Below are 18,380 nucleotides of genomic sequence, written 5' to 3' on the forward strand. Positions count from 1 at the left end.
AAGCAACACTCACAACACGCTGGAGGAACACAGCAGGTCGGGCAGCATCCATGGAAAAGATCAGTCGACGTTTCCGGCCAGAACCCTTTGTCAGGACGTTTTATATTTTCTTTTTTTGGAACACTCTGCCATGGCGTGCTCGCTCTCACGCTCTCTCTCTCTCTCTCTCATGGTCACTCTCGTGCTCGCGCTCTCTTGCTCTCTCTCGTGGTCGCTCTCTCGCTCGCTCTCTCTCGTGGTCGCTCTCGCACTGGCTCTCTCTCGCGTGCTCTCTCGCTCTCTCATGGTCATTCTCGCTCTCGCGTGCTCTCTCGCTCTTTCTCACACTCTTTCTCGCTCTCGCGCGCTCTCTCACTCTCTCTCATGGTCACTCTCTCGCTCTCTCTCGTGGTCACTCTCGCACTGGTTCTCTCTCGCGCGCACTCTCGCTCTCTCTCTCGTGGTCGCTCTCGCTCTCGCGTGCTCTCCGCTCTTTCTCACACTCCCTCTCTCTCACTCTCGCACGCTCTCTCACTCTCTCTCATGGTCGCTCTCTCGCTCTCAAAAAAATTTATTTCCAGGATATTGTATATAATTTGCGGGCATCAGGGAGCCATTATTAATATGCAGGAGACTCTCGGAACTTCCGGGAGAGGTGGGGTGTCTGCACTGAGAGGATCACTAGGATCTACCTCCCCGCTATTTGTGCCTTTACCAACAGCATTGTATATGAAGGGCCTGAAACGTTGTTGAGGATCCCTACCATCCCCTTGACCCACTACTGTCAGGACGGAGATACAGGAGCATCAGGACTAGGACTACGAGACTAGGTAACAGCTTTTTCCCTCAGACTATAAGACTAATGAATCCTCTGCCACCACCAAAGCCCCATCACTAGGACAATGAGTTGTTTACTGTTTACCTGTGCTATGCACTACATGCACTTTGAATTATATCTTATTAACTTACTTTGTTTTATGTGCTGCGTATGATGTATTTTGTGGGTGCACCATGGTCCAAAGGAATGTTGTTTCATTTGGTTGTACATAGATAGTCAAATGACAATAGACTTGAACTAAAGCTTTTCCATCCTTCCTATAATGATGAAAGCAGAACTGAGCACAATATTCCAGGTATGGTCTAACCAGAATTTTATAGAATTGCAACATTACCCAGCAGCTTTTGAAATCAGTCCCCCAATTATGAAGGTTAACACACCATCTGCCTTCTTAATCACCTGATCAACTTTCATTGCAGCTTTCAGGGATCTATGGACTAAGACTCCAAGATCCCTCTATTCCTCCACACCACTAAGAATCCTGCTAACCCTGTGTGATCTTCCAAACTGTATCACTTCACACTTTTCCAATTGAACTCCATCTGCCCCTTCTCAGCCCAGGTCTGCATCCTATCAATGTCACGGTGTAACCTACAACGTTCTACACTATACAGAGCACCACCAAGCTTTGAGTCATCTGAATACCTACTAAACCACCTTTCAATTTCATCATCTAAGTTATTTATAAATATCACAAAGAACAGAGGACCCAGAACAGATCCCTGTAGAACATCACTAGTCACCAACCACTATGCAGGATATGCTCCATCTTCTACCACCCTGTCTTCTGAATCTATGAGGCCAAATTTCCCTGGATCTCCATGACTTCTGAATTTCTGAACGAGCCTACCATGAGGGATCTTGTCAAATGCCTTAATAAAATCCATATACACCACATCTACCACTCTACCTTCAACTTGTTTTTGACACTTACTTATAGAATTCGATCAGGCTGGTAAGGCACAACCTGTCCCTCACGAAGTCATACTGACTAACTCTAATCAGACCATGCCTCTCCAAATGCTTGCAAACCCTGACATGAATCCTCTCTGATAGTTTGCCTGCCACTAATGTAAGACTCACTGGTATATAATTTCCAGGATTATCCCTATTTTCTTTCTTGAACAAAGGAAATTGTCACCCTCCAGTATTCTGTTACTGCTCCTGCGGCCATTGAGGATACAAAGATCATCAAGAACATCACAACAATTTCTTCCCTCACTTCCCGCAGTAACCTGGGATATAACCCATCCAGCCCTGAGGACTTATCTATCCTAGTGCTTTTCAAAACATCCAGCACATCATCTTTGCTAACCTCAACATATTCCAGTTTATTAGTCTGTTCTACATCATCCTCACATTTGTCAAGGTCCTTGTTACTGAAGCAAAGTATTCATTAAGGATTTCCTCTAGCATGTTTTCTCAACTATCCCTGATCTGTCCTATCCTCACTCTAGTCATCCTCCTGTTCTTCAGGTACTATACACGGAACACCATGGGTTTTCCTTAATCCTACTCACTAAGGCCTTTTCATATCTTCTATTACCTCTCCTAATTCCTTTCTTAAGCTCCATCCTGACTACCTTATAAGTTTCAAGAGCCGTCTGATCCTTGCTACCTAAACCTTAATTATGCCTCTTTCTTCCCCCTGACTAAATGTTCCAGATCTTGTTAACCATGGTTCCTTCACCTAACATCCTTTCCTTGCCTCAGTGGGACAAACCTGTCCAGAATCCCATGCATGTGCTCCCTAAAGAACCTCTACACTTCCAATTGTGCATTTCCATGAGTATATCTGTTCCCAGTTTATGCTAAATTCCATCACTAAAATCTGCCTTCACGGAAACATGGCAAAGAACTGGGAAACAGTCCACGTCTTCCAGGGTCTAATCATGAACCTGTATTGCCTGGAGGGCAGTATTGCACTGCAAAAGCAAGTTAGTAGAGGATTTCGGTTTTGTAAATGTTAAGTATGTGGCCCACTCTCTCAAGTTCTGCCAAGTCCATCTACAACCCAAACATCCAAGGGCTCAGTAGCTAAGAAGAGAGGTGGAGGGGAAGGGAGTGGAGAGGCTGTCAGCATCAGCTGGAAGAACCCTTCAATCGGGACTCTGTGCTTAACACGAGGTCTACCTGGTCCAGCTCCTCCACCACCACCTGTGAGCAGAAGCTGAGGAGACTGACATACCAATTCAAGGCCAAAGGAACAAATACCAGCCCTGGTGAGAGTTCTAAAACTTGGGGGCTGAAGCACCTCAGTCACAATTTCACAGCTTATCTTTCTCCTATGTGTGTTAAAAGGATCGCCCTCAGAGACTCTGTAATTGCAACCACTTTCGAGGCAGGCAATAAATCTGAATGCAGGAGCTGAAAAGGGTATCCCTGCTGCCTATTAGGTGGAACATCAACTCCAACTAAATAAGAGACAATTACCACATTGGTTGCACCTCTTCCCACATTACAACAATGTAACTACTTCAGAAGTTACTCGTTAGTGCTGATGCACTTTGCAATCTTGTGGAAGGTGCCATATAAATCTAAGTTTTACCTCCCACTTAAAACCTAATCTTTTGGCTATGATTTTGATTATTCTCATGTATATTGTCCAAGTGGCTCAAATTTATTTGGCAACACTCCTCGGCCATTTACTGCATAAGTACAGACTGTTTTTGTTGAATGCTCTCTGTCCAAAGAGAAGTAAACTGTTGTCTTCTAATGGAATGTATCTGGTCCAAATTGGAGGCCATTCCCTGGCCACAAAGTACACACATTTGGTACTGTTGCAACCAAAAAAAAATGTATTAATTGCGAAGAAGGGCTTGGTCTTGACAAAGATTCTGGCAAGTCTCCCACTATTCAGAAAGGAGAAACAGTTCAGTGCCTTGTGTTGCCATTATCCCAGTGAGGTCACATGGCAACAAAGATGCATATAGATGAGGCTGGCATCACTTCATCGCATATGAGTAAAACTGTTTGCCAAACGATTCCTGAAAAAGTGCATTTTTACAAGATGCAGTCAAAACATTTTTTAATTCCAAGCCAAAAATGAAACTGACAAACAGAAAGTAAGAGAAAAGGAGAGAGAAAAAAATATATATAAAATGGAAAGACAATGGCCAACAGAGAGAAGGAAAAGATATGCACTTATTTTGCACATTTCAAGCCATTAGGAAACAAATGAGAGAGTGGTTTCAGGTTAATTGAAGCAGCCATTTATTTGGTACAACTTTCAAAGAACAAAAACTAATCAACAAACTAGCTGGGATTCTCTTTTTTTTGGGGGGGCACTATGCCACTTAATTGGGGCAGATGTCTGTAGCCGAACAGCTTCTAACTAGTGTCAGACACACGTACATGTGTGGCCATTAGACTCTACGTCGTGCTTACAGTGAACAGTCATTAAATAGCATCAGTTGTGTGCACTTGTGTTCAAAAGTGTTAATTTTTGTCACTCATAGTTGGCAAGAAATAAGCAGTAAGACAATTCAGAACTGCTTTGCTCACTGCAGTTTCAGGCATTCAGGCTTGGAGATGCCAGAATCTCCCAGGTGTGAAAATGAAACAATTTCACTACTTCAACAAGTTAGGGTCTACAAAGAATTAGAAGGTATCAGCAATCATCTTGAATGTTAAAATAAAAATGAAGATTTGGAGGATACAATCATCGATAGCATTGTATGAACGTAGTCCATTATCTGCAGTAGGTGTCTGCACTTATTTTGTTCCTTTACAATAAATCAAAAGAACGTAGCAGCCTGCACTGGATAATGCCTCCGTCGACAACTATTAGGAACCAATAAACATTTTTATAGCACTGTAATAGTATTGATAGTATTGTAATTTGTTCTGCATTTCATTTAAATACATAATTTGTTGCTCAATTGAACAGTAGTTTGTCTTTTTACCATTTTAACTATTTCCATGAAACTTCTGCTAATTGTGTCAGCCACCTAACTGGGCAAAAATCTACTAGTTCCGATATGTGCCAATTTACTGGAATCCCCTGTACTTTGGAAGTGAAGGTGGTGTCAGGAGGAACGATATACAGTAGCTGATTTGCGCACAGCAAGTCCCACAAGCAGCACTGTGATAATGGCTACCTAGACTGTGTTAGATGGATTGTCTCTGTGATGTCAAGTTGGGAGTTCTAGGACTCGACCCTGGTGGCAGGGTAGCGTAGTTGTTAGCATAACACATTGCCGTACAGGCAACCCGGGTTAACTTCCCACCGCTGCCTGTAAGGAGTTTGTACGTTCTCCCCGTGACTACGTGGGTTTCTTCCCACAGTCCAAAGACCTACGGTTAGTAGGTTAATTGGTCATTGTAGATTGTCTCATGATTAGGCTAGGATTAGATCGGGGGATTGCTGGGTGGCGTGGCTCCCCGGAAGGGTCTATTCCATGTTGTATCTCAATAAAAATAAAATAAAATGTTTCCAAATCCAGGTGGTGTGAGTCTCTTGGATCTGGCTTACAGATCGCCGTATGTATGCAGTTCTGGATCCCCTCAATGTTGATATGCATAGATCTAGGAGGTGCTGTTGAACAAGTACTGCATTTTGTAATGGAACCACAGTGCACTGCCAGTGGTGGAGAGAATGAATGGGTGAGGTGTTGGACAACAAGAGCAAGCAAGCTGCCTTTCCCTGGATGGAGCAAAACTTGGTCCTTTGGAGGAACAGAATGGGGGAGGGGAGTGTTTGTTAAAGCCCTGATTCAGGACAGATTAATACACACAAAATGCTGGAGGAACTCAGCAGGCGAGGCAGCATCTGTGGAAAAGAGTAGCCTGTCAATGTTTTTGGCCAAGACCTTTCATCAGGACTGGGAAAAAGGGATTACAAGTCAGTGTAAGAAGATGGGGTGAGGGGAGGAAGAAGTACAAGGTAGTTGGTGGTAGGTGAAACCAGGAGAAGGAGAGTGGCGAAGTAAAGAGCTGGGAAGTCGACTGGTGAAAGAGATATAAGGTTGGAGAAGGGGGAAGACTGCTTTGCTGAGCACCCACGCTCCATTCGCCAGAAAAAGTGGGATCTCCTGGTGGCTCCCATTTCAATTCTACTTCCCTTTCCCATTCTGACATGTCAGTCCATGGCCTCCTCCACTGCCACGATGAGGCCACAATCAGGTTGGAGGAGCCACGACTTATATTCTGTCTGGGTAGTCTCCAAACTGACAATATGAGCATCGATTTCTTGAACTTCCAGCAATTGCCCCCACCCCCCCTTCACCATTCCCCATTTCCATTTCCCTCTCTCACCTTATCTCCTTACCTGCCTATCAATTCCCTCTGGTGCTCCTCCCCTTTCCCTTTCTTCCATGGCCTTCTGTTGTCTCCTGTCAGTTTCCCCCTCCTCCAGCCCGTTATCTCTATCACCAATTGACTTCCCAGCTCTTTACTTCACCCCTCCCCCTGTCCCGGATCCACCTATCACCTATTACCTTGTACTTCTTCCTCCCCTCCCCTCACCACCGTAATCTGACTTCTCATTCTTTTTTTCTAGTCCTGATGAAGGGTCTTGCCCCGAAATGTCGACTGTTTACTCTTTTCCAGCGTCTGCAGGTTTGCTCTTGTTTGTGATCAGGGCAGATAGTCTTGGATGGTGTTGAACCTGTTGAAGGTGGGTGGACAGCACTCCACCACCAGACAGTGAAATGGGTTCAGGAAGCCAGTCGTCAGTCACGGCAGGCAGCAAAGTGTGAAAGTGAACTATATAAAGTGGTGGATAAGGCACCTTGTCCTGAATGATACAATGTATGAGAGATGGCCCCTGTTTCTAAAACACAACCACACGAGTTTTGCACCAAAAATCAGAATTTTAATTTGCAATTCAATCAAATGAAGTTTTAAAATAAACATCCACATACAGAGACACAAATGCTGTGAAGATTGCCAAAGTGATTTCTCACTGTGGTATAATTTATAGCCGTCCAATATATTTCATACATTAGACCAAATCAGCTCTGACCTTTGGTTGCAATTACTCATCAATTTTACAGTACATCTACTTTAAAAGGATTAGCTTTATTGGTGACTTGTACATGGAAATGCAGTGAAATGTACCGTTGCATCAAATCAAGTCAGCAAGCATTGTGATGGCGGCAGCCCGCAAGTGCTGCAATCAAACAAACGAGCTGACTAACAATAAGGAAACTTTGACCATTCCTTAGCATATATTTTCCATCCAGTGATTTAGAATAGGGGGTGTTAGTTATTCTTACTGCTCGATGGAGATCTAACGCAAAGTGCAGAACGATGCGGGTTCTTTAAAAAGTTTTGCTTGAGAGAAGATATTTTCGGCACTACGATGGTCAAAAAAAAACCCGCACCGGGTCGCCCTATATTATTGTTCCTTCATTATACAGGGAAATGGAACAACTTGCACACGAAATTTAGCATTCATTTAGAGGAGAGATGAACGCTGGTAACTAAAATTAACAGACCTTAAAAGGCAGCTTAAGGGCTGAGAACAGGGCAGAGGTAGTCAGGTGTGATAAACATTTTAGGAACATCTTCTTCCCCCCGTTATCAGATTTCTGAAACCAAATGAACATAGCTTTTTAACCCTCTTTCGCGCTTTTCATTCCTACCCTGTTATTGTTATTTTAAATGTCTTGCACTGTTCTGCTGCCACGAAACAACAAATGCCAGTGATAATAAAACTGATTGCGATCCGCGGCTTTCTGCTCTGCCCAAAGTTAAAAGGATTAGTGCCAGAAATGCTACAAACACGAGAAAATCTACAGATGCTGGAAATCCAAAGCAACACACGCAAAATGCCGGAGGAACTCAGCAGGTCAGGCAGCATCTATGGAAAGGAGCCGAGCCCCTTCATCAGGACTGGAAAGGAAGGGGAGAAGCCAGAAATGTTTTCTCGTTTTCATTTACAGCTGGGAGTTTCTTCCGTCATTTTCTGTTTCATGAAATATGGTAAATCGAAGAATCAACCCTTTTCTCCCCAGTTCCCGTACTGGCAAGAGGGCAGGGGGAACACAGCTCCCAAGTCTACACCTTCGAGACTCCCAAACGGCCCATTTACCGCGGCAGGACTTAAACTAGGAGGACGGAAACTGGTAGAATAAGATTAATCTTTTAATGTGTCCCAACACTGAGATTACCGCCCTTTCAATTACGTACTTTCCCCAAGTTGTGTATATAACTGAGTGTTCTATACCTTACACAGATAATTTCACAAACACAAGGGATTTCACACTTGATCGCTATAGACACGTTAAATACTGAATGTGCACCACGTTTTGGTCTACAGCCAAACCACGTATCCCTTTCACAAAGGAAAGGCACAATGCTGCGCGCACTTACCCTGCGCCGATCGGATGGGGACTGGAGTGAAATAGGAAGAAATAATCCAGGGGACGCGTCTGGCTTCTCACTGTGCCTGCCTCACCCCGTCAAGGGTCATCGTTTGAGTCCCTACCGCAACAAAGTCCATTCAAGGAGCGCAGAGAGGCGATCACGCCAGCCACAGGTTGATTTGAACACTATGTGTGTGGGGTGTGTATGTGTGTATTCGTTCGTCTGCGGCTACGCCTGGGGAGGGTGGAGTCTCCGGCCGAGCAGGTGAGCGAGTCATTGTGAAATTCAGACGGGGGAGGGGAGGGGGGTTAGCTCACTCACTCTCTTCCTTACCTCTCCAGTTGCAAAAAAAACTCTCCGAGAAATCCTCGATCTCATGCTTAAAACAGCACAATTAGCTATCCCCATGGTTTCATCAAAGAACAAGGATTCCCGATGAAAGTGTACCGCGCCGAAACGTACTGCAATAAACCATTCAACAAAATTGTAAATTGGCGCGATATTACATTATTTGGCCCAGAGCCCAGGGCCATGTTCAACGACAGCAATTATGTGCTTTCCAGAGGGCGAAAAGAGCAATTGTATCAAAGGTCTCACATTATAGTGCGACGCTGTCAGTCCGGGGGCCGGGCACACGGCTGTGCCGCGCGTTCAGAGCGTTGACTGAGCCATCATTTGTTCCCCGATCAATACCACTAGTTAGATTTGGTTACGTTACACTTATTGGGACCTTACTATGTCTACATTGGCTGTTCTATTCCCTACATTAGGACAATGTCTACATCATTTCAATAGTACCTTTCATAGCTCCAAGACATTATTGTTACAGGTTCATAGAGAAATACAAACAGCAAGAGCCCACTCAGTTCACCGAGTCCATATCATCCATCAACCACCCATTTAGGCTATTTCCTAGTTATCTCTTTTTTAAAAAATCTCCCCACATACCTATCAACTCCTCCCATATTCTACTCACCCACATGCTCGGAGCAATCCTCATTTATCAGTGGATTTACCAGCCCACGCATCTATGGGATGTGCGAAGAAACTGGAGCACAATTAGCACATGGAAAATATGTAAACTCATCACAGGTTGCATCCGAATCCAGGTCTCTGGCTCCACCAGGCAGTGTCTCTACCTGCTGTGCTACAGTTAGTTGTAATGTGACACTCACAACAGCCAAACTCACCAAATGTAACCAGCACCAGACAATCTGTTGGTTCAATGTGCAAATTCTGGATCTAACCCAGGATCGATTTTGTTTTAAGATAGTGCCAGGGAAACTTTTACATCCGCCTGAGAGGGTAGACAGGACATCATGTGAAATTGCTCCCATAGTGGTGCAGTACAGTGGTATAATTTTTTTTGTTCTGCTCCCTAGTGTGGGGTTTAACCCCATAAACTCAGGAGACCATCTGGTATGGGGAAGGGGGTACTGCACGGGATCGAAGTAAGCTGCAGAAAGTTGTAAACTCAATCAGCTCCATCATGGGCACTAGCCTCCGTACTATCCAGGGCATCTTCAAGGAGCAATGCCTCAAAAAAGGTGACATCCAACACTAAGGACCCCCATCACCCAGGACATGCCCTCTTCTCATTGCTACCATCAGGGAGGAGACACACACTCAGCGATTCAGGAACAGCTTCTTCTCCTCTGCTATCACACTTCTGAATGGACATTGAACCCATAAACACCACCTCACCACTTTTTTTGCACTACTTATTTAATTTAATAAACAGATTTTATGTATTTATTGTTGCCGGTGATATTAAACCTGATTCTGATTCTGATTCTGATAGGAGTCAGAGCAAAGGGATCTACCACAACACTTAGCAATCCCCATGAAATAAAGTGATTGGTGTACCCAGGTAGGAATATTTTTCTGAAATGAAATAGAAACAAAAAAAAATGTAACCTGGCACAGAGAAATAAGAAATAAAGCTAAAAGTTGATTCTATGTAACACAATAATGGTTGAAGTGACTTCAAATTTCATGACGTATGTCAGTGATATTAATTCTGATTCTGTGTGGAAAGGTAATTCAGTGGAAAGCCACTCTTCAGTCCAATGTCATGGAACATGGATAAGAGGGCTTACCACTGAGACATCGTCCTTTTGGCAAAGGATCTGTAAAAAATGGTCAGGGACTGAGTGTCATGGTCAGGTCCGTGAAGTCCGCATTCCAGCTCACGGTCCGGTCCGTGGACTCAGGACTCTGGGCCTTCCAGCTGTCCCTTGTTTCAGTTGGGTTAATCATAGGCACCTGATTCCCATCTTGGGGCTTGGAATATAAGTAGCCTTGGGGTCAAATGTGGGCTGCTGGTTTGTCTTGTCAAGAATCCCTGGGAGCAACCTGCTGGTGGAAGGCTAGAGCGGCCACTTGCCATCTTTAGGCTGTGTTGGAGAACCATCGCTTCGTGGAGCCTTGCTATCGGTAATCAGAGCTGTCTTTGCGGTATGGATTCGGCTGTTTCCCGGGCCAGCTGAGTGGCCATCAGCCACTCTGAGCTAGGTAGGGGTCCGGCTGTCTCCGTAGCCAGAGGTTGCTTGCCGTAACTGTGACTCGGAGCAACCTCGATGCAGAGATGGAACTGTCTGTTGTTCTTTGGTGTTTGTCTTGTCTTGTCCTCGCCGCTGTGGGGTAAGTCAGGCCATTCTGTCATTGCCCTGTGGGGGATCTGTCTTGTCTTGTCCTCGCCTCTGTGGGGTAAGTCAGGCCATTCTGCTGTTGCCCTGCGGGGGATCTGTCTTGTCTTGTCCTCACCTCTGTGGGGTAAGTAAGGCCGTTCTGCTGTTGCCCTGCGGGGGGACCTGTCTTGTCTTTGCCTCTGATGGGTAAGTCCAACCATTCTGGCGTTACCCAACAGATGGACCTGTCCCACCTTGGTGTGGAGATAAAGTTGAGTCCCGGCTTGTCTAAGGATCAGTCCCGGCTCTATGTCTATGTACTGTCCAGTCTCAAGTTGGTGTCACGTTAAAGATGAGTCCCGGCTTTTCAAAGGATAAGTCCTGGCTCCATGTTGATGTACAGTTCCCAGTCTGTCTCCGAGCTCCAGCCTCCGAGCTATTGGCCTCTGCATTCCAAGACCCCAGCCTGCAGCGTCAAGCCTCAAGACCCCAGCCACGTCCTGCCCTGTAGCCATGTCACGTCCTTGCCTAGTTCTGGGGTCTGAGCCCGAGGCAAGACCCAGGTTCTGGGTCCTTGTCCAGTCTGTGGCTCGGACTCCAAGCACAGGTTCCTAGTTCATGGTTCCTAGTCCTGGTCCCGCTTTCCCAAGCCCAGGTTCCTAGTTCATGGTTCCTATTCCTAGTCCTGGTCCCGCTTTCCCAAGCCCAGGCTCCTAGTTCATGGTTCCTTGTCTGGGTTCCCTGTCTAGTCCATGTCCTAGCCCAGGTCCTGCATCATAGTCCTGGTCCTAGTACTTCAGTGTCTGTGCCTTGCATTTGAGTCCACCTCCAGCATCCTCCATTGCGACACTGTGGGCAGAAGAATGCTGGAAATACTCTGCTGAGGTTTCTGCAAGAATGCAATTGGCTTATTTGCAGAGCATATTATTACGGTGTGTTCATTCCTGTCAAGATAAGCTTTCAACTCGAGACTGTGAATAAACACAGCTCCACTTTACCTTGGGAATACCTGCTCAGGAGATGACAATTTACGTAGCACCTTTAAATGTATCAATATCATCTCAAGTGGCTTTGCAGGGACATTATCGGAATAAATTGTTGCCTAAGCACAAGGGTAGTTGAGCAAAGTCTCGATGAAATGGTAGGTTGTTAACAGTAACTTAGAGGAGGTAAAAGTAGAGATTGATAGAGGTTTAAGTAGTGAATTTCAGAAGTTCAGGATAGTGGTAGCAGAAGGCACAGCTACTGAATTTCCAGGGTAATCCAGATTTGGAATTGGAGTGGTGCTGTGATTTAAGGGCTGTGGAACTGAAGAAGATAGGGTGGGGCCAACTATGCAGAGGCTTGATATGAGCATAAAAAGGAATGTTATTGATACCTATGAAAGATAAACCATTAATTCCCCTTCTCCCAGTGCCAAAGTTAATTTGACAGACTTTCTTTTGGAACATTAGGAACAGAAACACAGCCAGGTCTTTAACACTTAGCAGTCTCACAGAGGATGTGGTGAATACGGAAATTCTGAAACCAAATGAAAACCTGCTCACTCTGTACAGCAGGTAAGTCAGTGTCTGTATGGTTAAAGTTAGGACATGGCTCAGAAACAGAGTTAATAACATTAACATATGTCATGAACTTTGTTGATTTGCAGCATAATAATAAAACAATTGATAAGTAGCACAAAAAGAGAGCAGAAAATGAAAAAAAAAGTGAGGTAGTGTTTAGGGGTTCATTATCCATTCAGAAATCTGATGGCAGAGGGGAAGAAGCTATTCCTGAAAGAATGAGTGTGTGTCTTCAGGCTCCTGTACTTCTTCCTTGATGGTAGCAATGTAAAGGGGGCATGTCCTGGGTGATGGGGTCCTTTGATTCTGATGGGAGGACGTTTTCAAAATTCTAAGATTTATGTGATTATTGGACTGTAGTCCACCTTGCTCTCCTTCAGTTTCCTGTGTTCTCCTTCCTGTTGCTGATTGGTGGGTTGAAGTTCCGAGTGGGCGATATGTTAGTTTTTGTGAGAGGGAGGGGTTGGGGATTTGGGGTCTGATGTTCTTGTGAGTTTTTCTGTGTGGGTGATCTGTTAATTTTTGAGTCTGAGAGAGGGGGTTGGAGGTTCTACGTTATTGTCGCTGTTCTTTTCTGCAAGGGAGGAGTTGGAGTTTTGCTGCTCTTCTCGCTGTTTTTTTGTGAGGGAGGGGGTTGGGGGTTTGGGGTTTAATGTTCTAGCTGCCAATTTTTATGTGGGCGATCTGTTAGCTTTTGTGTGACGGAGGGCGTGGGGGTTGCAAGTTTTGTTTCTTTTTCCATTTCACGTGGGGAGGGGGTTGATGTCTTTTCTTTCAATGACTCCCATTTTTTTTCTGTATTTCATGGCTATCTGGAGAAGATGAATACCAGAGTTGTGTTGTATGTGCATACTTTGACAATAAGATAAACCTTTGCACCAATGAACCTGCCTTCCTGAGGCATTGCCTTTTGAAGGTGCCCTCAATGCTGGGAAAGCTAGTGCCCATGATGCAGCTGGCTGAGTTTACAACTTTCTGCAGTTTTTTTCCAATCCTGTGCAGTGGCCGTTCCATACCAGACAATGATGCAACCAGTTAGGATGCTCATTACTGTGCTAGTCTTCCATTTAAAAACAGCTATATTTTGTTTCAAAATTACCTATCTTAGTGTAATTTCCTGCCCCAATCTTGAAGAATGAAACTATATTGTGGCAGACTGTTCTTCCCATCCCGTCCCCAGCTTGGCCAAATGTGATGGAGGGTCTCAGAGCTCTGTTCTGCTGCTTTACCAGCTATTTCCAGCATTGTCTGATTTTATTCCAGGTTCCCTAAATCGCAGTTTTCTTTTCTCCCAGAAGTTAGCGTTCTCTCAAAGAGATGGGAAAGTCACAATTTTTAAACCATGCACGGCTAACACTGAACTGGAGTGGTTCAAGAAGGCAGCTCAGCACTACCTGCTCGAGGGCAACTAGGAATGAACAATAAAATGCTGACACAGCCTGAGAAGCTCACATTCCCTGTGTGGTTCTGACAAAGGTTCTTTATCTTGAAAGGCTAACTGATTCTCTTCCCACAGATGCAGCTTGACATGTGGAGTGTTCCCAATATTTTCCATTTTAATTTTAGAACACCAAGGCTGTAACCAGCAGTGAAAATTTCAGTGGGGTGGGGGGGGAGTCACAGCAAGCTACTCTCATTTGAAGGAAAAGTGAAGCAGATTCAAGTGAACTTTCAAAACAAACTAGGTAACAACTTGAAAAGATTGGGAGTAACGAAAGGGAGAAGGAGAGTAGGTTTTCAAACAGCTAGCATGTGCACATTGGGAGAATGGCCTCCTGCACAAGAACTCTTTCGACATGATGATTAATACCCATAGGACTCTTGGTATTCTGAAGTACTGTATAGCACAACATTTGATTATTTGTGCATCATTTCCCTCAGCTGCCCCTTGAAATCAAACCATTAAGATTTGTCTCTCTGGCTGGAAGGTGACTAATGAGGGACTCACACACTCATTGAAACATGAAGCAGAGGGCATTTGCTAGGGCTGGATAGTTAAGGAGGTGTTGCACTCTTTAGGCCCTTGCCAGTTTGCATCAAAGTGATTGTGTGTCCACGGCACAGGTTATCATGTGTAAATGAGCACCTCTTCAGAGGCAGACAGTGATATTTGCATTCATGAGCGATGTACACAAAATACTGGAGGAATTCAGTAGATCAGGCAGCATCTATGGAGGGTCAATGTTTTGGTTGCCATGGTAGCATAATCATTGACGCAACACCTTACAGCAGCCAGCCGTAAGAGCATGGTTTGATTCCTACCAGTGTCTGTAAGGAGTTTGTACATTCTCCCTGTGACTATATGTGTTTTCCCCCGGGTGCTCCAGTTCCCTCCCACATTCCAGAGACGTAAAGGTTAGGGTTAGTAAGTTGTGGGCATGCTATCATGCATGCAAAGTGTAGCAAAAGTTTCGGGCTGCCCAGCACAATCTTCATTGAGGCAACACACATCAAAGTTGCTGGTGAATGCAGCAGGCCCGGCAGCATCTCTAGGAAGAGGTACGGTCGACGTTTCGGGCCGAGACCCTTCGTCCTGACTGTACCTCTTCCTAGAGATGCTGCCTGGCCTGCTGCATTCACCAGCAACTTTGATGTGTGTTGCTTGAATTTCCAGCATCTGCAGATTTCCTCGTGTTTACAATCTTCAGTGATTTGATTTAACAAATGACACATTCCACTGTATGTTTCCATGTACTGTACATATGACAAATAAAGCTAATCTCTCTCTCTCAGTAATCTCTCTTAATCAGCACTAGACATCTGACTCCAGTCCTGATGAAGGGTCTCAGCCCGAACAGTCAATTGTCTATTCCCCTCCATAAATGCTGCCTGACTTGCCGAGTTCCTCCAGTATTTTGTGTGCATGGCTCATGATTTCCAGCATCTACAGGATCCTTAGACAATGAGACTGTCAAATAAGCTTCATACGCTCATGAAAAATTAAAATCTGTCTTAATCTTTGTACACAGATCTGGTCTCTGATTGGATTCCTTATTGGTGATTGGTGGATATTTGAGGACAAACACCAAATCAAGCATTGGTTGATGTTAAGGACATTAGCAAACAATAGGGTGTTAAGTACAACATTTACAGAACTCTGTAGGTGGGAAACAAATGTTTAAAGAGGCTTTTTCAGCACTGGATCAGACTTAGCGAAGAACTATTGAATAATTAAAGTTTTAAGATAGATACAGTAATACTTTATTCTTCCTAAAGGAAATTACAGCATCATAGTGGCATTACAAGTGCACAGATGTCCAAACATTCTAAGTAAGAAAGAATAAATAAAAGTTATCTTAAAAGTAAGATGCACAAGATTTACAAGTCAAAGATGACAAGATTTACGAGATTTCCAAGTTCACACTGATAAGATGATAGTGCAAGAATTATTGTAATATTATTCAGCAATGGTTGCACATTCACACCATCCAGATAAGAAGTGATGGTAGTATTGCACTGTCTGTCTGCAATAGCAGGATGTAGTAAACACAGCTAAACAGAGCTTAATAACAGTTTGCTCCACTCTGCTCCGTCTTGCGGAATTAGTCCTTACTCTTAATAATTTCTCCTTTGGCTCCTCCCACTTCCTCCAAACTAAAGGTGTAGCCATGGGCACCCGTATGGGTCCTAGCTATGCCTGCCTTTTTGTTGGCCTTGTGGAACAATCTATGTTCCAAACCTATTCTGGTATCTGTCAACACACATCAAAGTTGCTGGTAAACGCAGCAGGCCAGGCAGCATCTATTGGAAGAGTTTCAGTCGACGTTTCAGGCCGAGACCCTTCGTCAGAACTAACTGAAGGAAGAGTGAGTAAGGGATTTGAAAGTGAGAGGGGGAGGAGGAGATCCAAAATGATAGGAGAAGACAGGAGGGGGAGGGATGGAGCCAAGAGCTGGACAGGTGATAGGCAAAAGGGATACGAGAGGATCATGGGACAGGAAGCCTAGGGAGAAAGACGGGGGGGGGGGGAACCCAGAGGATGGGCAAGGGGTGTAGTCAGAGGGACAGAGGGAGGAAAAGGAGAGTGAGAGAAAGAATGTATGTATAAAAATAAATAACGGATGGGGTACTAAGGGGAGGTGGGGCACTAGCGGAAGTTAGAGAAGTCGATGTTCATGCCATCAGGTTGGAGGCTACCCAGACGGAATATAAGATGTTGTTCCTCCAACCTGAGTGTGGCTTCATCTTTACAGTAGAGCAGGCCGTGGATGGACATGTCAAAATGGGAATGGGATGTGGAATTAAAATGTGTGGCCACTGGGAGATCCTGCTTTCTCTGGCGGACAGAGCGTAGGTGTTCAGCAAAGCGGTCTCCCAGTCTGCGTCAGGTCTCGCCAATATATAAAAGGCCACATCGGGAGCACCGGACGCAGTATATCACCCCAGCTGACTCATAGGTGAAGTGTCGCCTCACCTGGAAGGCCTGTCTGGGGCCCTGAATGGTGGTAAGGGAGGAAGTGTAGGGGCATGTGTAGCACTTGTTCCGCTCACAAGGATAAGTTCCAGGAGGGAGATCAGTGGGGAGGGATGGGGGGGAACGAATGGACAAGGGACAGGGCCCCAGACAGTCCTTCCAGGTGAGGCGACACTTCACCTGTGAGTCGGCTGGGGTGATATACTGCGTCCGGTGCTCCCGATGTGGCCTTCTATATATTGGTGAGACCCGACGCAGACTGGGAGACCGTTTCACAGAACACCTACGCTCTGTCCGCCAGAGAAAGCAGGATCTCTCAGTGGCCACACATTTTAATTCCACATGCCATTCCCATTCTGATATGTCTATCCACGGCCTCCTCTACTGTAAAGATGATTTGTTGTGCTTAATAACAGTTTGTTGTGCTTAATAACAGTTTTATCGGGGGGGGGAAGGGGGAGAGGGCTATCACTTCCCCAGCTCTCAGTTGACTCATTATAGAGCCTAATGGCCAAGGGTAAGAATGGCCTCATTTGGTGCTCTTTGGAGCAGTGCAGTGGAGTAGTATTAAGGCTGATTTATACTTCTGCGTCAACTCGACACCGTAACCTGTGCAAATGGCCTACACGTTTTGTGAGCATTTATACTTGTGCGTTGGTGTGTCTGCATCGCTCTGCAATTCACGCATATTACGCATGCGCACACACCTGTTCGCGCAAGGCTTCATGGTCATGGTAGTCTTTCTCGGGGTAAACAAGTTTAAAGCGAGCGTCTTTTCTCGTAAAAGTGAAATGTGTCCTCCTCAATTTCGGAGGTCTGTAAAGCTTTATGGAAAGCATTGCAGCCAGAGTTCCTTCCCTGCCCTTCAGTCGGCCAATGGGAAGCTATTGCAGCGTAGGAGGAAATGCGATGCTACCAAGCGGACCAATCACAGCTGTTGCGGTTTGCGTTGCTGCGACGCGTGGTTACATTTTGGGAGAGGTGCGCGTCAGGCTACGGCGTAGGAATCCACGTAGGCTCTGCGTAGGGTTCATGGTACCTACGGCGTCGAGTTGACACAGAAGTATAAATCAGCCTTTAGTTGTAATTTGCATCATGTTTATCTGCCTTCAACAGATCATTACTGATCTCATAAAAGAAGGTATTTAATTTGTAAAAGGATCTTCAACACCTATTCAAGTCAATCAAAAACTCATTGGAGTTAATGAATTGCATTTCAACTATTGTCACTGTTTTAATGTGGGAAAAGCAGAACAAATTTGCTAATAGCAAGAACCACAGACAGCCCAAATCATCGATTTCAAACAATTTCCTGGTGAAGGGTCTCAACCCAAACCGTTAACTGTTTACTCTTTTCTATAGATGCTGCCTAGCCTGCTGAGTTCCTCCAATATTTTGTGTGTGTTTCCAGCATTTGCAGATTTTCTTGTGTTTATGTTTCAAATTATGTTGATTTTAGCATAAAATGCGGGAAGCACCAAGTAGGTCAGAGAGTAAACAATAGAAAATCTGCAGATGCTGGAAATCAAATTAATATACACAAAATGCTGGAGGAACTCAGCAGGCCAAGCAGTGTCCATGGAAAAGAGTAAACAGTTCACATTTTGGGCCGAGACCCTTCATCAGGACTCATATCATCTGTC

At 44.9% G+C, this 18,380-nt stretch overlaps 1 protein-coding gene across 3 annotated transcripts in view; it reads right to left on the reverse strand.

Moving 5' to 3' along the window:
* The window catches only part of LOC140197731 (coronin-2A-like), a 169,977-nt gene that overhangs the window by 39,402 nt on the left and 112,195 nt on the right, over positions 1 to 18,380 (reverse strand). Inside the window, exon 1 of one of the 3 annotated variants that reach the window (XM_072258119.1) lies at positions 8,135 to 8,340. The exons of the other annotated variants lie outside the window; for them this stretch is intronic. The gene's annotated coding sequence lies outside the window, so the exon portion shown is untranslated. Of the gene's footprint in view, positions 1 to 8,134; positions 8,341 to 18,380 lie in introns of those variants that run through there. 3 annotated transcript variants of the gene reach the window in all.

The sequence above is a fragment of the Mobula birostris genome, chromosome 5 (assembly GCF_030028105.1).
Source record: "Mobula birostris isolate sMobBir1 chromosome 5, sMobBir1.hap1, whole genome shotgun sequence".
In the NCBI taxonomy this organism is placed as follows: domain Eukaryota; kingdom Metazoa; phylum Chordata; class Chondrichthyes; order Myliobatiformes; family Myliobatidae; genus Mobula; species Mobula birostris.